Genomic DNA, 18,198 nt, shown 5'->3' with positions numbered 1-18,198 from the left:
TTAATTCATATAAAATTTTTATTCAAAAGTGAAGTTCCTCTTGTCTTGAAACTTCCTTTTAATTCTAATGACTTCCATTGATGCAGGATGATTTTTGTTGAATAATTCAACATTCTTGTAATTATCTGTTAATTCCTTCGGGAGATACCCATTCCCTGCCACTGCGTCACATGTATTTCATCTTCGGGTTGATTTTCTTGAAATCTACAACTGATGTAACGTCTTCAACCTTTAGCCAAAGAAGATAATCAACATTAACTCACCACAAGCTATTGCTGTGCGTCATTAATTCAATTTTTTTCCATAGCAAAAATAAATATATTTAAAAACTGATCCCTTGTATTTTTCATGCCAATAACTAGATTTGGTATGCCTTCAACCAGTTTGTATTAACGTCAATTATGTTAATCAAATATTTTCGACTTCATATTTTCCATAGCGCTGTTTCAAAACCCAGAAATGTTTTGACAAGAAATGTGTCAAATTTCCATGGCCAACCGAGTGCTAAAATGAAAGTGAATGGAGTATAGAGTCATTCGGGGCAACTGTGCGCACTTTTGCCTTTCAAGCCATACCCTGTTTCAAATGTTGAAGCTAGAAAAATTAAAACATATTTATAAGATAGACAATTTTCTAATCTATAAGAAAACATCAGAAAGCAAATGAACAAAAACGTTTTTCGTCATATAGCATGAAGCTCTCAACCGAATATTTGTCGCTGGAATGGTAAGAAATACGGAATATAGGTCAAAGAAAAAAAATCGGAAAGATGTTTGGAAAAAATTGGTCAAATGCTCGCTGCTTCTTCATCTAATACTTGATGTTAATCACTTGTGTTTATGAGCCATTATTCACTGGTCAGAACCACATACAGAGGCTCTGAAAGTGGAGGTATTGCATTAGAGAGTGAGTCTTTGACTTGTGCATTCATGTTGACAGTAAATTTTTGATTGAGTCGTCAGAAATATCCAACGTACACAAACTGGACGATTGACCAACTCAATTGTTCTAGAATAGCATCAAATTGGTCAATAGAAGCGTTTGCGATGTGGTTAGAGGAGTATGCTGAGTCTGAGCTCATGCGCCATCAATCTAAAAAACGTTCCATGAAATATGACAAGAGATTCAGGGAAAGAATAAAAAATTACCGCCTGGGAAATCCCATTTTCCTCTCTCCCTTTTCCTGCTTTGCCGTATATTTCGCCAGTCTCTTGGGCATTCCTGATATTTCTTATACCTATTCCCTATTATTTTCCATTACCGACACCTCCAACATATTTTCGATGTTGGTTTTTCGCATACTCTCCCAGTTTTCCCGAGCCTATCGGAGTTTTCGGCAGCATTCTGTCATGGGGATTAGGATGAAATGTTGGCACAGCCTCATTTTAGAGCTTTCAGTGTAATGAAATTTGGCCAGCGATGAAATTTTGCATTCGACTAACTTTAATTTTCTCTTGCTCATTTTTGTTTCACCGCTCGTAAACGAATTTCATTAAAATGGAGGAATTTGTTAATAGGGATTTTCCAAATTTCAACCAAGAATTTTTTTTGCTACTAAATGATTTTAATAATTGAAAGTTCTGCATATCAGTCGAAAAGATTTGTTTTCATTAAAAAATCTATACTTTACTTTGAATACTTAGTAGGTTATATAGACTCTTTCTTGTCTGCGAACGGTGATTATAATCAGATGCTTATTATCTTCAAAGTCACAAATAAATAATTTTTTCAACGTTTGTTATAAAGATGGACGATAAATTTTTATTCATATATCTATAACTTACGTGTAGTGCAAATTTCTTCATCAAAAGCTGCTTTAGTTTCAATAAAAATTTTCTAAAAAGAAATCGTAACAGGTTCTTCTTGAAGAATGAGAGGCTGTAGGAGATAATATCAGAAAACGGGCATTTTCTATAGATTACCTAGAATATACTATCTATAAATCTTGCATGTCACAGTTTGAAACTATCTTCTAGTAAATGAAGTCTATCCCCGGGTTTCATAAAGCTTAATCGGTGAATCAATGCCTGATTGACGAATAGACGTCAATTTGTTTTTAATCTAAATATAAGGCCCGTTTGCACCAATCCCCCTTAAAAGGAGTACTTAACTAAGCCTCGTTTAAAGTTAAGGGACGCTTAATTTTATTCCCAGTTGCACCACTTGTGGCTTTGATCCGCAAAAATGAATTAAATAGAGAAAGTCGGAGTGCGTTCACATGGCCCGTATTGCGGGTAAGTGTGAGCACCCTCACGGGGTAAGTGAACGCAGTGCTTAGTGAACCACACAATCAAAACAAATTTCAAAATAATGTCATCAAAATGTTACAATATTAGAGAAATGCTGTTTATTGTCAATACAGAAGCGCCTTTTTACAAGCAGTGCATTATTGTTCGTGCCACAATTCTTGGTGAACACAACACTTGATACATTCCCCTGTTGGTGGATCTTCATATTTTTCTGAACAAATAGGACAATATTGATCGAGTCTTAACCAAGAAAATCAACAATGTCATAATTTATTCCTCACTGAACTAATGCCCATATAATGAATCTATGCGCACACTTACCCGCGCACACTTTCCCCAGTAAGCCAAAATTTGAATTAACTTTCTTATAGAGTTGAGCAGCTAAGAGAACCTAAAATTTTTTATTATATATTTAGATTAATATGCCCATGATCGAATAAAATATTGTTTAACACTGTCGGACTCGGAACTTGGACCTGGCAGAATTTGCAGAGATGCTGAAAATTAACAAGAAAACTAGTGAATTTGATTGATTGCAAATAAAAAGTTAAAGAAACGTGGCACGGCGCACTCCTATGAACAACTAATTTGGCAATTCTGCGAACTTGCTTCACCCAAATGAACCCCTCTTTCATACATTGCATAGTCGAGATATACGCACTGCGCACACTTACCCACTGCGCTCAGTTACCCCGAATGACTCTATATAATAATCTTCAAAGCTCTGATACACTCACTTTACATCGTAATATATCTACCATTGAGGTTTCGCGCTTTATCGGCTGTTGAAGTCTCCTTCAAAATGTAGGTTTCTTCTGTTCTCGCTTGAGTTTAATCGAAATTTATATCAGAAAATGTAAGATTCTGATCAGTGGAACCGAAAACAAGCGATACACTTCTAATCTCTACGAAAATCCACTAACTCTATCCATATCCATCATCACTCTTCGCTACCAGCAAAATCAGATCATATCCACCATACAAAAAGCTCAGATTCGTCTTTGATCGAAAAGTCTAGGCTTTCTTGAGGAATTCCAAACGGGTGCAGACGTTTCTACGAATTAATAATGCCTCTAAAGGCAGCAACCGATGGTTTATTATCATTCTATCAGTGTACGCTTCTATCGACAGACAGGATGGACAAAGAGTTTGTATGTGTTATTGGAGACGTCACACGGTGCGTACGTCAGGTCGAGACCACTATCTGACCACGATTTCCGATGTCTGGGACTCCGGCATACTTAGCACTCCTGTAACAGGCGTCCAGACATTGGTGAATCTGCCATAAATACAAATGTAGCAGATTTATCAAAGACACCGAGATATTAACTGGTGAGAATTAGACTTTTTCGGTACTGGTGAAGTTGGGACGAATATACAGGCTGTGCAGGTTCAGCCTCAGTATAATTCAGAGATCTAAATATGAAATAAAACTTTATATCATCATTATTCATTATGTCCTTCAGACAGTTGAAATTTGTAACAGATTTACGACACACGATAAAAATTCTAGATTGTGAAAGGGGTTGCAGAAATTTGTATAGAAAAGGTTTTGCTCTACAACTTTTATAATGAATGTGAAAACAATTTGAAGCTGAATATTTCCACAATCAGAAAGATTGTGAATGAAGAGGATGACAAAGAATTTCCTTCTATTGAGAGACCCAAAAAAGTGGTGGCATTTGAGAATTTTATGTTTGAGTGAATTAATACGAAAAGTTTACTACAGGATTTTCCATGAAAGTCATCGTAGAATAAGTTCCCGAAAATTGATTTTTCTATTTTTTATTTGACTTGTCCTATACATTGGCAAATGTCTCAAGGTACCAATAAATACCTAATTATTATTATTATATCAATGTATTTAGATGAACAGCCACAAATACGCGCCAGTGGTCCTGTTAATTGTTTATTCATGGGAAATTTTTGTTCAAGGGTGAGGTTTATCTTGACTTGAAACTTCCTTTAGTTCCTTCTACTTATATTGATGCAATATGATTTTTGTTGAAGAATTCAACATTCTTGTAATTATCTGTTCGGGAGATACCCATTCCCAACCACTGCATCATATGCATTTCATCTTCGGGTTAATATTTTTGAAATCTACAACTGATGTAACGTATTCAAACTTTAGCCAAAGAAGATAACGAACATTAACTATCCTCAAGCTAGTGCATATTATGATATTATACTGATCTCTTGTATTTTCCATGCAAATATCTGGATTTGGTATGCCTTCAATCAGTTTGTATAAACGTCACTTATGTTCGTCACATATTTTCCGAAGAGATTCGACATTGTGATGAAATACGTAATAACAGACTTTTACGTAGAACGGGCAACATAGCGTTGATTTAAATCCCAAAAATTCTTTCACAAGCTTCATAACCCCACGTTTTCGTACTATATACTATACAGAGTGAAATGTGTCAAATTTCCATGTCCAATCGAATGCTAAAATAAAAGTGAATGGAGCATGTACAATGATCGTTTTTTTTTACCATTTTGACAGGCGGTCCTTAAAAATTCCCACTAAATTCAGGTCTAATTTTTGGTCGAGGTACTCTACAGGGTCCCTTATATGAACCTGACACGATTGTGTAAGAAAAAGGCAGTTGTATATCATTTTAAGCAGATTCAGTTAATTCTTTTTTGTCTTGTACGTATTTTTCTGTTCAAGGCTTCATTATAAATATACAGGGATTGAAAATGTTGTACACAAACATGGTTTAATTTGTTTTCGTGACAGTCGAAAATCAATTTCCCCTGTATCTGAATTGCGAATCAAGTTCCATAATTCTGAAGAGCTTATCTGAGTTTTACAGAAGTATGTATTATAAAAAGAAATGATCGGAAATAAACCCAAACTGGTTTGATCCCAAAGTGCCCCATAGTAAGATGTCAAGCGTTTTAAATGTAAGTTAGAACATTAATTGACAGGACGTTTTAAGTAAACGTCAATAAAAATACCAGTTTAGTATCTACATATATAACAGCTTCTTTTAGCGAAACTTGCAGCCGTATAAAAGTTTTTAAAACCCTACAAATGTTTGGTCGTAAAGTATATTCCGGTAAAGAGACTGGTTCCTTTTTTTACCTTCCACTTATTTATCTACCCGCTAGTTAATAATTATATTTACGATGTTGTTCTTCAAAAGGGGAGCGTTAACGTGTGCGAGAGCAGAGAACCTATTAGTTCTCGTGTATGAGACAAGTTTCGTTCTAATTGTTACTCATTAGGTAACCTTGGTAAATGTTATTTGTTCAATGAATAGCATGAAGTACATAGTTAACATAGTCATGAACAAGTGCGTCGGCATATTCTATTATATACTAAGATATATGATAATTCCGTAAAATATAAATGCAGTAAAATGAAAGTATATTCTTCTATGAGCAGGATCCAAATTCAACATCCCACAGATAATAATTCAAACACAACACAGCAAAGCGCACAAACCTCATTAACTACCCAGATTAATTTCTAACCTAAAAAAACGAACCACTGAATAAATCGAAGTTAATTGCGTCTTACAATCGCCATAAAAATGGCGACTAACAGGTAACGAGCTTATAAATTATTACAATCAGCGTACAAAGTAATTCCCATAATTAGGTTCCTGATAAACGGGAGGTATCTGGGCTCTGCCAACATCTAAAGGCTATTGTGTTCGTTGTTCACGATAACACGTTGTAAATGAGATTTTGCATATGCTGCCCACAGAAAACAACTTAATATAAATTCAGTCATCTTGCATGCAAAGTTCTACCAGAAACCCTGCGGTCTTTCTATCGGGAACACGAGAAAGAAGAAGAAAAGTTTGTGTCGAAGAATCTGAATTAATAGAGTGAATTCCATAGAGATATGGTTATCCTCTATCAACTGTCAAATATCTAGCATAAATTGTCATTGATTAAGGAAAACCTAAAGCTTCCCACAATGGCGGGCATGTCAGAAGTCTGCGATTCCAAAAACCTACCAAAAATGGTGCCGAAGTCTGTCAAAACTAAACTAATAAATTTTTGGCAAACCATGATGATATTCGTGATCATTGAACCTCCCAAATAAGAAGCACCCCCTCCATCTTTTCTAGATGAACTCACAGTAGACTTATTAGTAGTTCTACATTTTCGACACATTTGGACAAAGCTTTAAGCATTATATTTGGATTGTTAGGTTAGTTAGATTCATTTTAGTCGGTTTTGAACGTATATTCCGTCTCCTATGTCAACCGCATCAACTTCTAACAGGAATGTTTATCTTGACATTCTTTTTTCAAGTGAACACATCCACCTAGGATTCACTATCAACACTTCATCGACCTGCGTTGAACCGATTCTCCGTATTTACACATATGGACGGCTATTTGTTCAAGCAATGAATAACATTCCATCAAGTACTGAAGACACTGGGTGAATAATTCACCGTATCAAATTTTGTAATGTCACACACGTTGCCCGTTGATGAGTGGATGGTCTCTTGTTGAATCAATTTTGAACTGACAGGCGACTCTAGGAAACGGCAAACTCAAGGTTGTCTCTACAACGTGCAGAAGAAGTGAGGAGTAGAAGAGCTATTTAAAACTTTTGTCATCATGTAGCTGAGTCGTCGAGTGTCTCCCACCCTGTATACTAACATATCACAAAGTATTCATCTAGTAGTTGCTCAAACGATCCTCAAACAAGATGAATGGTGCCAGAATAAGGTTTAGAGCTGCTTTCAGCAAAGTTCCTTCAAGCAGTAGCTTCAATTTTAACAATCTTCAACGACACTCTATAAAAGTGTATCTAGGGAATCATACTGCTGTTGGATTAACAAAATAGTTACTGGTCATAAATGAGATCTTGATTTGAATCAGGTTTTCTTACCACAAGGTTTTACTGCGTAAATTTCACTTGGAATATTGTATTGTTCTATCTCAGATGTGTTTTGAGTCCATCCTGTTCGTTTGTGTTTGTGATGAGGCTGTCAGTATTGTGATTCCCGAATCAGAAGAACATAAACTCTATATTTTTTCTATGGGAGCTGTGGGGGTCAATATAATAGCCTACAGAGAACATATGGTCTTCGAAGTTTGGACATCTTCTTTCAAGCTAGCCCTTTCTTGTTTTTTTTTACCATTTCATCTGTGAATTCTTTAAAACCCAAGTCAGTTAGTCAAAGAAGAGAGATAAGTAGATTTAAATGATATCCCTCGCTGAGCAGCTAGGTAACCTCACTTATCCAGCAACGACTCTCTACGTACAGTTACAAAATATGCTATATGCATGACAGAGCTATATGAATGCATCTGGTCCGGTCTGCGATCGAGGCTCTATGCCCAATTATAGAGAAGTGTAAAGTGCTATGGCGTGCCGAATTGTCATACTTGCTCACAAATCGAATCAACGTTTCTGCTCCGACCTGATATACTGCACCCGAGCACGACAAGTCAAACGTATAGGCTTGGAGACCAAAGCTGTAGTATTTTGATTTGTAAAAGACCATTGTCGAAGATAACCAGCCTGGGTTCGCGACAAGGTGTCAGATTTATATCGTGATTACGTTTCAAATTTTCAACGTTAACCGTGTATCTTCCCACTTTGAATTTCAGTATTTATTAGGCGTTTGACTCGTTTTGATTTAGGAGAGGTATATTATTACAGCGTATTCAGAGGAGGATTAGATGTTTCGCACCTTGTCTATGCTTTATATTATGTCTGTCTTGTAGATACACGAGCCGTTCGTCGATATATTGGAGAGAAGAAACATTCGTTGTTAGGAAATTTGTAGATATCTGTCATTTGCGAGTCTAGTGGACAAGTTCGGAACATACTTGTCTCGTTACATCTATTACATTCTGAAGATACGCTATAGGGTTTCACTATAAGCAGGCCCCAGATTGGTCCACTGTGGAACTCCAGTGATTGAGATGATCATACACGTGTGAAAGGTAGAATTGACGGTGAAGGTGTGAACTTCTTGGAAAAGCGAAAATTATGACTGCTAATAAAAATCCGAACTCATTCCCCTGAACTTTAACAGCCAAAGTAACGTCCATTGTTCGCTGGAACTACCTACTACAACAAACGCTCGAAGATGTCAAGTAACAATGGCCATTGAATGCGGTAGTAAACTTTGACGTTTTCCGAATACCCGGATATGTAAGGATCCTTGGATCTTGAAATGTCATAACGTTGGAAAATTGACTTTTTGCTCGGAAGCCATCTTGGAATTGCCCAGTTGACTATCCTCGACGACCCTGTTAGAGATGGATGGAGATGTTGTTTTAATAAAGTCCTCCTAGACTTTATGACTGCTGTATAATAATTTAATATATATGGGAGGCTATAAACTTTGAAATATTGTCATTTTCCCGCTCGGGGTACCATAAGGTCACCTACCTGCAGGGATATACACCTGACCCCACAGCTCTTCCCTTCACAGTGGCGTAGAATGATGGTTTTATTCTCGAGACTACTTTATTGTGGTGTCTTTTCAACAGGAATCTATTCATTTTCGGAGTTATTACCTCTGGCAACATCTAGACGCAAGGATTAAGTATTTGGTTGCTCGTAATGAGTTTCGGATTCATCCAAGCCGACTACTAGTTTCTGAACAATGCGCCCTTACCAGGCATGCCACTGGTTTTGCTCTTTTATCTCGAGAGAGCGCTGAAGAACCACAAGGGAATTTGGGTTCTAGGAAACCGGACAACTTTTTTTGTGAGACCCTATTGACATGACCCTTCGGCTCCAATATTATTACAGTGTTTCTGCATCAAGAATTCTGAATCCTCATACTTTTATGGTCAGTTGGGGTGGTCTGAGGCACAGTGTAGGGTTAGAAGAATCTATTTGGGAAACCATTTACGATGCATCAAGTTTCAAAGTAAAAAACATGAACCATCAAGGATTTTTCTGAAAAAAAAAATCGATGACTTGATCGATCAATCTTTAAGGCTGCAAATTCTGTCCTCATTCGATATCATTATTCACTCATTTAGCTAGCCTGTAGTGTGCAACATCCATCTTCCCTTCTTTCAGATTTCTGCTCAGTATTTTGTTGTAATTACTTCATCGCGAAGGACTAATTTTGGAAGGCAATTGACCTAGCCGTAATTATCCAGTAACCGAACTCCCATTGTGAACTCATCTCAGCATTTTCATGAAGAGCAAAATGTCATCGCAATAATAAAAAAAGCATTAAGCATTACAAACAGTTAACATCGATACGACAGCTGGAAGATGGAGACTCTCTGAATTGGCCTCACAATTAGCTGTTCCTTTTGTTTAGTCTCTTGCGCAATCTCCCAGCGGTAATAGAATAACCAATTTTATAAAAACGACTCCCTGTAGAGTAGTGTAGAGGAACAGTAATATACTTATGATAGAAAATCCATTGGTTTGGTCAATTTTTCATTACTTCCAGAGAAATATTTAGATTCTTTAAGAGAGGAAAACTGGTCATTCAAAAAGAACTTGGTGGAATAGATATAGTTAGAAAAGAGCCTACAAAACATTAATATTCGTCTCAAGCGTAGGCATGAATTAGAATTATTTTGGTTAGACATACTCAACTGTTTGAATTAAGCACTTTTCCAATAATGTTTTTTTCATGCAGTTTTCTTTATAGAAGGTTGGGACAAAGTATATATCTTCTTCTGGTTTCGAAGATATCTACTTCATGCCTTTTATAGCTAAGTGATCCAGTCTAGTCTATGAATGACAAAAGAGGTAGAGTAATCAACCAAGCGGATTCGTAAACTTTTGGTTCTTCAAATGATCTCCCAGATCATCTTCACGGACTGCTTACTTTGCATTCCCTTCTTGTTGGTTATTTCCAACAAATTGACGTATTAAACCACCGTACGAGTATAATCAGTTAGCAAACCGACGTTAGTAGCACTCGCCTGTAATAAGGCGAGAACAATCCAGCGCATTTAAATCAGATAAAGTAAAGTCATTATTCCTTCTTATATTTGCATCCGGCACGGTCTTATAGCACTTGCCCGGTTATTATTACTGTATCGCCGTATTCAATTAGAGATATAGTTGCCGATTTGATGGATTGCCCCATTGACAGAAACTGCAGGAGTTATTAGACGGTTGGCAATCGGTGTTGCATCATGAATCCTGAATATGCCAATTATGAGGTGTTGTTTGATGGTTGCAGCTATTGAAAGAATTCTTGAGAGATTTATCTACCCCAAAAGTTAGTAAAAGGTTCATTTTTTGTTCAATTAGTGCTTCGAAAAATGCTCCAAAAGTCGGTGTAAGGGATGAGGTCCTGCTTAAATAGTTATTTTTTTATTAGCGGCGACGTGAGAGAATTAGCAGAAAGAATGTTCTGTAATCTGTATTCATTGTCTTGAAAACTGTCCAGTCAAACACGAAGAGCTCCAGGTAAACCATTACGATAGGTTCTATTCAGAAAAACTTGATTTTAAACTTTATCCAATTTACAACTTCCCCAAAGGGACTGTTTTGTTGATCTCAGTAAATTTTTGTGGAAGATAATAATCAATTCATTTGGGCAATGTCCTACCAATGCTAGCTACTTCTTCTGTAGACACTTCTGATTTTCGAAAAGGTGGTCAGCCCATTAAGGATTCAATGTATGGACGATTTTTTCACTTCATGATGTTCTTTGGCTCACAACTGCTTCCTGTGGCAAAATAGGTATCATTTTTCTAGAGAAAAGGGTTGCTCCGAAGACATTTTGGCAATTTTCCGCCAATTCTAGCTAGTCATCTCCTATAGACCATTCTACATTCTGATAAAGTGATTTTTTGAGCTACCGGTAGATTCGGGTGACTTGGGACAGTCCTGTAACGTGGGACAATTACCCCCCTTGCAGATTTCTTTGTTTCTTGCCATTTATGAGTGCAAGAACAAACTTATAAGATTCTGTAGCTTCTTTTCAGTTAGTTTAACAATTAATTCCTGTTGAGTTCGCCGTGACCAGAGCGTTTGAATTGACAGGAAAAATTAACGAATTCAGGAGAGTAGAAGCGCGTTTTTTATGGCCCTTATACTTTCAAGTGTCCTGTACATGTGTTTCACTTTGTGCATGTGAAATTTTTTTTCTGGATACGTGGGATATTGGGATATTAGATATGTCATGAAACGAGGTTGTTCATAAATCAAACGGCAACACGGATCTCATTCATTTATTTTGTTGTTTCATAGGGTGACTTGGGACAATGCCGAATAGATACAAGCGGCGCATTGGCAGCAGGAAATATGCCGATTTTTCGCAGGATATCATTACAAATTTACTTTATTTCCACAAACAAATCACCAGAAAGAAATCAGTTCCCTTGTTTTGTTTAGTTTTTTTTTCTTTTGAGTTGCAATATATTTACTTTATCTTCCTTACCGAATTTCAACTATATAATCACAAATTGTAATTTTTCAAAACTATACACCGTCCTAAGTCACTTATTTCATCTGAGAGTTGAGAAATCAATGGATTTTAACCTGTGTCCGAAGCCTCCTAAATCGGTGGGTGACTTGGAACAAGTACATTTTATTTTCTTTTTAATTTATATTCTGAAGCATGGTATATTTCCTAATCAATAGTCTCAGTCATTTAGCATATTTGAACCTCTTTCTCACATGAAAACAGGTGACCGTTTTGGAAATATGACAAGTTGAATTTCAAAATCGTCCCAAGTCACCCGAATCTACGGTACCTTCCTGGTCTACTTCCTGAAGTGGCACTGAATTCATGCTCAACTTATATGGAATCTATGGGACTCATGGGAAAATCTTTTCTCAGTCCAGTACCTCTTCCAAACTCCCTTGGACCTTTTATAAGGGTTCTCGTAGTCTTCTGTTGGTGCAGTAGATGCAGCGCCAATAAATCTTCCATTACGTAGGGGAGACTGGGGAGGGTTGATACGTTTTTTGGAATTTTTATTCTGGAAACTGAATTATATGAAGAAGCAGGACTTTTCTTATATTATATAATTCTTCAATTAATCGTTCAACAAAATAAATATAGAAGTCGCAAAACATAAACATCTTATTCTGTACAGAACGTTGAACACAAAAACATGCAAACTGTCTCAAGCCTCCCCACATATGGGAGGATTGATACGATGTACTGGGAGAGTAATCGAGAGGATTATTCAGCTCAGTAGGTAGGTCAGCAATGATACTGGGTTGCTTTGGTCATATAGGTGTAGAAAAATCAGGAAATTGTCAGTTAGTCACTTCCACATAAGAAAAGTCGACCTCATTAAATACATGGGGATTGTACGGTTTTTAAAAATCCCTTCGATATGTTGGATGGTGAAGACGACTTCATGTAGGCCTATCCAACTAGCTACGGAATATTTTTTGAAGATTATACATGTATCAGGCCTCCCACGACAAATGTCTCAAACCTCCCTGAAAGCAATTTTTAAAGTGATTTATGTTTTCATCTTATACCCATATATTTCGAAAAGCGAATGAAACGGTAAATTGAGTAGTTTTTTGCATATTTCCCAGTGAAATGTTTGTTTATGCCGAAGAATTAATGCATGATCATAAAACCCTTAGGTAACTTGAGTAAAAACTTACAATTTCTCACCTCGAAACACTCTTCGTTGAATATTTCACAAACAAACTACTGTTAGCCTTACATATTAACGTCACGCAATGCCCTCTGCCAAAGAATAGTGTTCACTAGTATAATACTTCTGAAAACGGCTACAGATCGCGGATATAAGCCTGTATCAAGCCTCCCCATGTATCAATGCTCCCTAGTCTCCCCTACTACCTAGGGATGAGAACTCTCAAAGTTTCTGCAACTTCTGTTGACTGGTCTTAGCCCTCAAAACAAGTGGAGCTATGATACTTAAAACCGTTATGTCACATGGAATTGAACGAGCCTTCAACGAGGTGTGTAGAATTTAGCAAAACAATATTTCATCAAACCGCCAACAGACTGTATCGCGTTCCAAAAAGAAATGAATGAGATGAAAGGAGATCCCAACGATTGATAACCTTTCTTCTCTTTCAGCAACGCTCTAGGTTAACCTCAAACTCCGAATCGTCCACATAATTCATCATGTCGTTAGAGAAACGGATAATTACGAAAAAATGTAAGGTGTGTCTCCTTTATCTCTATACGAATATTAAAGAGTCCAATCTTGCATATCACGAGTTCGCCTCATGTTGAAAAACTCGTAAAAACGTCTCAGCATTTCGATGATCGAGATTCGTTCCACTATTTTTAATCCTTCCATTAAGCGTCCAGCCTTGGATTATTAGGAATTATTTCGTTTTAATTTGAGCTTCCGTTTGATGTCTCTATTTTATTTCGATAATGCCTGTTTTGCATAATTAACATTTTGATCCGTTAGAGAGTATTGGTTTTGTTTAATGGAATTTGATTGAGTTGTAAGAAATAGTATCATCAATTTGAATAGATGGTGGGAAAAAGGATTATAAAAAAATTTGTCTATCAGGGTACGCAATAAAATCGCGAATTATTGGTGTGTTCGATTCTAGGAAATCCTTTTAGTACATTCTATTCTGTTAAAGTTGATTTATTGAGTATTTTATCGGGATCTTTATCGTTCTTAGAATCCTATTCTAGGTTGAACAACGAAGGATTTGAATATCCCTAACGACTTCTTATGAACTATGTATGAAAATTACTAGAAGTACGTCAAATTTTTGAATAGGGAATATCCTTGATATTTGATTAGAGTAAAGTCCTAAGATTTCTTCATGTTGATCGAAAACAACAAAAATATTAGAATCACTTCTTTACCAATACTAAAAAATTCTTCTTCAATTGTCTGTCCCCTTTTTATTTCTCCTATCCAACAAAATGTTTTCATCCAGTTGGAAAATAGAACCTTATTTCAATTCAAATTATTTCGTATTAATATGAAATATTTGAGAATATTCATTTCAAGTGTTCTCAGCATTTCCAACTCAAGCATCATCATTATTATGAAACAATTTTTTTCATTCTCTCTGATGAAAATTCTTGGTGCAAAAATCAATTTGTCATTGATCGACCTCCCTATGTTATGGTTTGGTTGCGATGATCATTATGTATGCACGACATGGGTGCTGATTTAAATACATTATATTAAAAAAAAAGGTTTGACCGAATGATTTCACAGTCCAAATTTAAATATTTATATCTGTACAAGAAATCTATCAATTTTCGATTTGAATTGCAAATATTCTAAAATTCGACGTATCAACACTATAATTTCTCAGATTCCTTACGAATAAAGAACCAATTATTCCTGTTGATGTCATAAATCAGCCTACGAATATTTGTGCCTTTCCTCAAGAAGAAAACATCAATTTTCATAACGGTTCATACAGAGGAAGAACTATGGAATTGGCTCTTTGTATTCAAGTAATTATTATTCTATTGTTTTTATATTTAGAGCCCAGCGTTTTTTATAGTATTCGTATGTTCGGAATAATAAACAATTTCGAATGGTGGGTAGAGGAGTACCTTTTAATAGTTTCACTGTGTAAACCAATTATCATTCTCGAGGTCCTACATAGATGGTTCTTGCATCAGCAGTCACCACATACTGCGATCTCTAGGTATAATTTATTATTTTTATTATTGAATCGGACGATATTTTCATTTAACGCTAGGGTGCTTTAATCATTCATCTCATGATTCGGAATGTTTTATTCCCAGTGTTTTTTTGAACCGGAATGAAAGTATTTTACAATTGATGAAAGTATAGCTTGTTTCACTGAAAACTCAATGCCTTGAAGTATCTCTTGACTAATTCTAAGTACGTGATTCCTCAAAAGATGCTAGAGATCAGATTTGGGACTGAGAATGACGAAACGACATCTTCGTCTACCATATTGCTTTTGTATAGTCTTCGGGGAATATAAACATTAGGGTCAACCTATTCAGGAGTATTTACGAACTCTGTAGTGGACCGTCAAACAATTGACGTTTCTCCAAAAGGAATTTTCTGAACAATAGATGATGGTTCACCTGTAGTTCCGTTAGGTCAAGGGTATGTACACTGTGGCCAACTTAGGGTTGTTTGATTGTTGAATTTCGTGAAAATATTGACTCTGGTACTGATTTTCATAAGAAGACATAGTAAGATATTTCGGTTGTTAATTGAAGCCTAAATTTAACATTATTTTTCATGCCAAGATTACGTTTTAAATTTTCAACGTCAACCTTTATCTCCCTACTTTGAATTTCATTTTTATTTGACTCGTTTTGATTTAAAAGCTATATTCAAAAAGGGATAAGATATATCCCCCCCTTTTATGTGCATCTTCAGATAGTTGATTTGGATTTCATGATTCTGCAGTAAGGAAAATATAGCCTCTCAAAACCCAGGCCTGATAGAGAACCCATTTCAACCATCTAAGGTCAATTATAAGGGACAAGCTTCGCACCCTACCTGCTGTTCCACAAAAAAAACACTACTCACAGAATCTGGCCCTATTTTCAGCATTTCAACCGTGGAATCGCATCCCAACCTGTTCTCGCATGCACTCACCAACTATATCATTATTCAGCATATCTGCTAATATATTAAAGGTCATAGGTGGCTGTGGGCTCAGCATCCTACTGAGAAGGAATTATACCGTCGCATTTACGATAAGAAATTTGGCCCATTTGTTTACCTGCGTGAAAAAAGGTCGTTTCTCTTCAACCGGCAGAAATACAGGTACAGGGGCGTTGGTATTTGTCCGTTCGAAAAAAAAAATGACAGGGCGAAAACCGATAAGTCGAAACGACAGGGGGAGGTTTTGCCATTGGGGCGAGGTGTTGTTATACGTTCGAGAAGGAATTTGAGGGTCGTATTTCGTCGACTTTTGTTCGAACCCTTTCGAACGTGACATTTTGCTGAAATGTATGGACGCCACATGTCCACACTCGTATAAAAAGAGATAAATATTCATTACTCATCACACCGTAATGAATTTTTCTGAATTTATCACTACTGTTTTGTTCGATATTATTGATATGATTAATGTTGTGCTCTATGTCATCATTTTGAGAATGATAATTTAAGGGATGATCTGATCTAGGCCAAGTCTTTCACTAGACTAATCCGTAATACCTTCAGACTATTGAAAATTTTACTTTTCCGGTCTATAATGATACGTGAGCTCTGAAAACAATTCTCAACATTATCTATACGACGATGTATTGATATCTAGTTAGCCTAGACCAATAGCAAGAAACAATAACTCATTAGAAGTGTCAGTGTGAAGTTTGAGGTCAAAAAAGTAAACCAGAGTTACGCAATAAATTAAAAGAAAGGAGATATCCACCGAGATTGTAAAAATCGAAAAATTGGATTAACGAGCCATCATCAAGTACCTGTATTTAAAGGGGTTAAGAGATAAGCAGATTTACGAAGATATGCTTAATACACTTGGTGATCAATGTCCTCCGTACCCTGAAAAATTGGACTGCAAGCTTCAAAAGAGGTAAATTTTACATTGAAGATGATGACCGATCGAGAAGGACAGTTTCTGTGTCAGTCCCTGAAAATATCAATGAGGTTCATGACATGATTTTATCGACCGTCGAATTGGGCTAAAAGGGATATCTGAAGCATTGAATATTTCATACGAACGCGATCATCATATAGTCATTTTGAACATGAGAAAAATTGCTGCAAAATGGATAACCAAATGTTTGAATGTTGACCAAAAGCGAGCAAGTGTAGAAGCATCGCGTTCGATCTGTGCTCGATTTGAAAACGATGTAGACTTCTTAAACCGAATTGTTGCTATGGATGAGATTTGGGTACATTTCTACGATCCAGAAACAAAGCAAAAATCGATGGAATGGCGACACTCTGGTTCTCCAAGACCTAAAAAGTTTCGTGACCAAAAATCTGCTGGAAAAGTTCTTGCTTCAGTTTTTTGGGATTGCCATGGAGTAATCACGATTGATTTTTTGAATAAGGGTAGAACAATAACCGGAGATAACTATTCGACATTACTGACCACTCTACTGGAAAAAATTGAAGAGAAATGACGCGGAAAGCTATCAAAACTTGTTTTGTTTTTGCAGGACAACGCCCCTGCACACAAATCTCATGTTGCCATGCAAAAAATTCGTGGTTTACGGTTTGAATTACTAGAACACCCCCCTTATTCACCAGATTTGACTCCATCCGACTATCATCTCTTTCCTCAACTGAAAAAAGTTTAAAAGGTCGTAAATTTTCTTCCAACGAGGAGGTTATAAAAGCTGTTGAGGTCTGGTTTGCAGAGCAAGAAGAAACAACGTCTAGAGACGTTGCAGGTTCGCTGTAATAAATGTATCCAATCAAGAGGAGAATATGTTGAGTAAAAAAATATTCTGACATTGAAAGTCTGTTTGGTTCTATAGTAGGCTAAGAATTTTTCAATATATCCTCGTACGTAAGGGCCAAGTAGCTGTAATGGTGAGATAGCGCAGAGTTCTTAAAAAGTAAGACCTAAGTAGGAAACAATCTCATTGGCAGATGGCTCTCACGTCTGCCGATTATGGTGAGTTTATGCAGAATTACTAAGAACATTGAACTCAACTAAGACTAAGAACTAATATCTAAGAAAAGGACCAATCCAATTGGCAGATAACTTGCACGTGTTTGCCATCTAGATTGGTCCCATTCTTAGGTATTACTTTTTAGTAACCCTGCAGAAACTCACCATTAGTTTAGTTCCTCAGGTCTTAGTTCTTAGGAACTCTGCATAAACTCACCATGAGTGTGTCACTCGCTTTTGACTCAAAAGAAACCCGAATATGTTGCTCGAACCCCAAAAGGTCAAATCCCTGCCTCAACTAGAAAGTAAGAACAGATTACATCGTCTTGAAACACCCGACAATAAGCAGATTACACTCCCTCTTAGGCAATTCCGCGATTTCCTCCTTAGATACGGATTTCACCAGAAAAGTATGCTATCAATCTGGAAGTTATAATTGTGATAGCCGTACGGAGTGCCCATTAAAAAAGGC

The 18,198-nt window shown here is 36.5% G+C and overlaps 1 protein-coding gene across 5 annotated transcripts in view; it reads left to right on the top strand.

Moving 5' to 3' along the window:
* LOC123316592 (ras guanine nucleotide exchange factor Q-like) overlaps positions 1–18,198 on the top strand; it is a 141,792-nt gene that overhangs the window by 74,837 nt on the left and 48,757 nt on the right. The window lies entirely within an intron of this gene.

This window comes from Coccinella septempunctata, chromosome 7, assembly GCF_907165205.1.
Source record: "Coccinella septempunctata chromosome 7, icCocSept1.1, whole genome shotgun sequence".
Classification (NCBI taxonomy): Eukaryota; Metazoa; Arthropoda; class Insecta; order Coleoptera; family Coccinellidae; genus Coccinella; species Coccinella septempunctata.
Note: the sequence above shows the minus strand (reverse complement) of the source record. Positions and strands in the feature narration are given on the sequence as shown.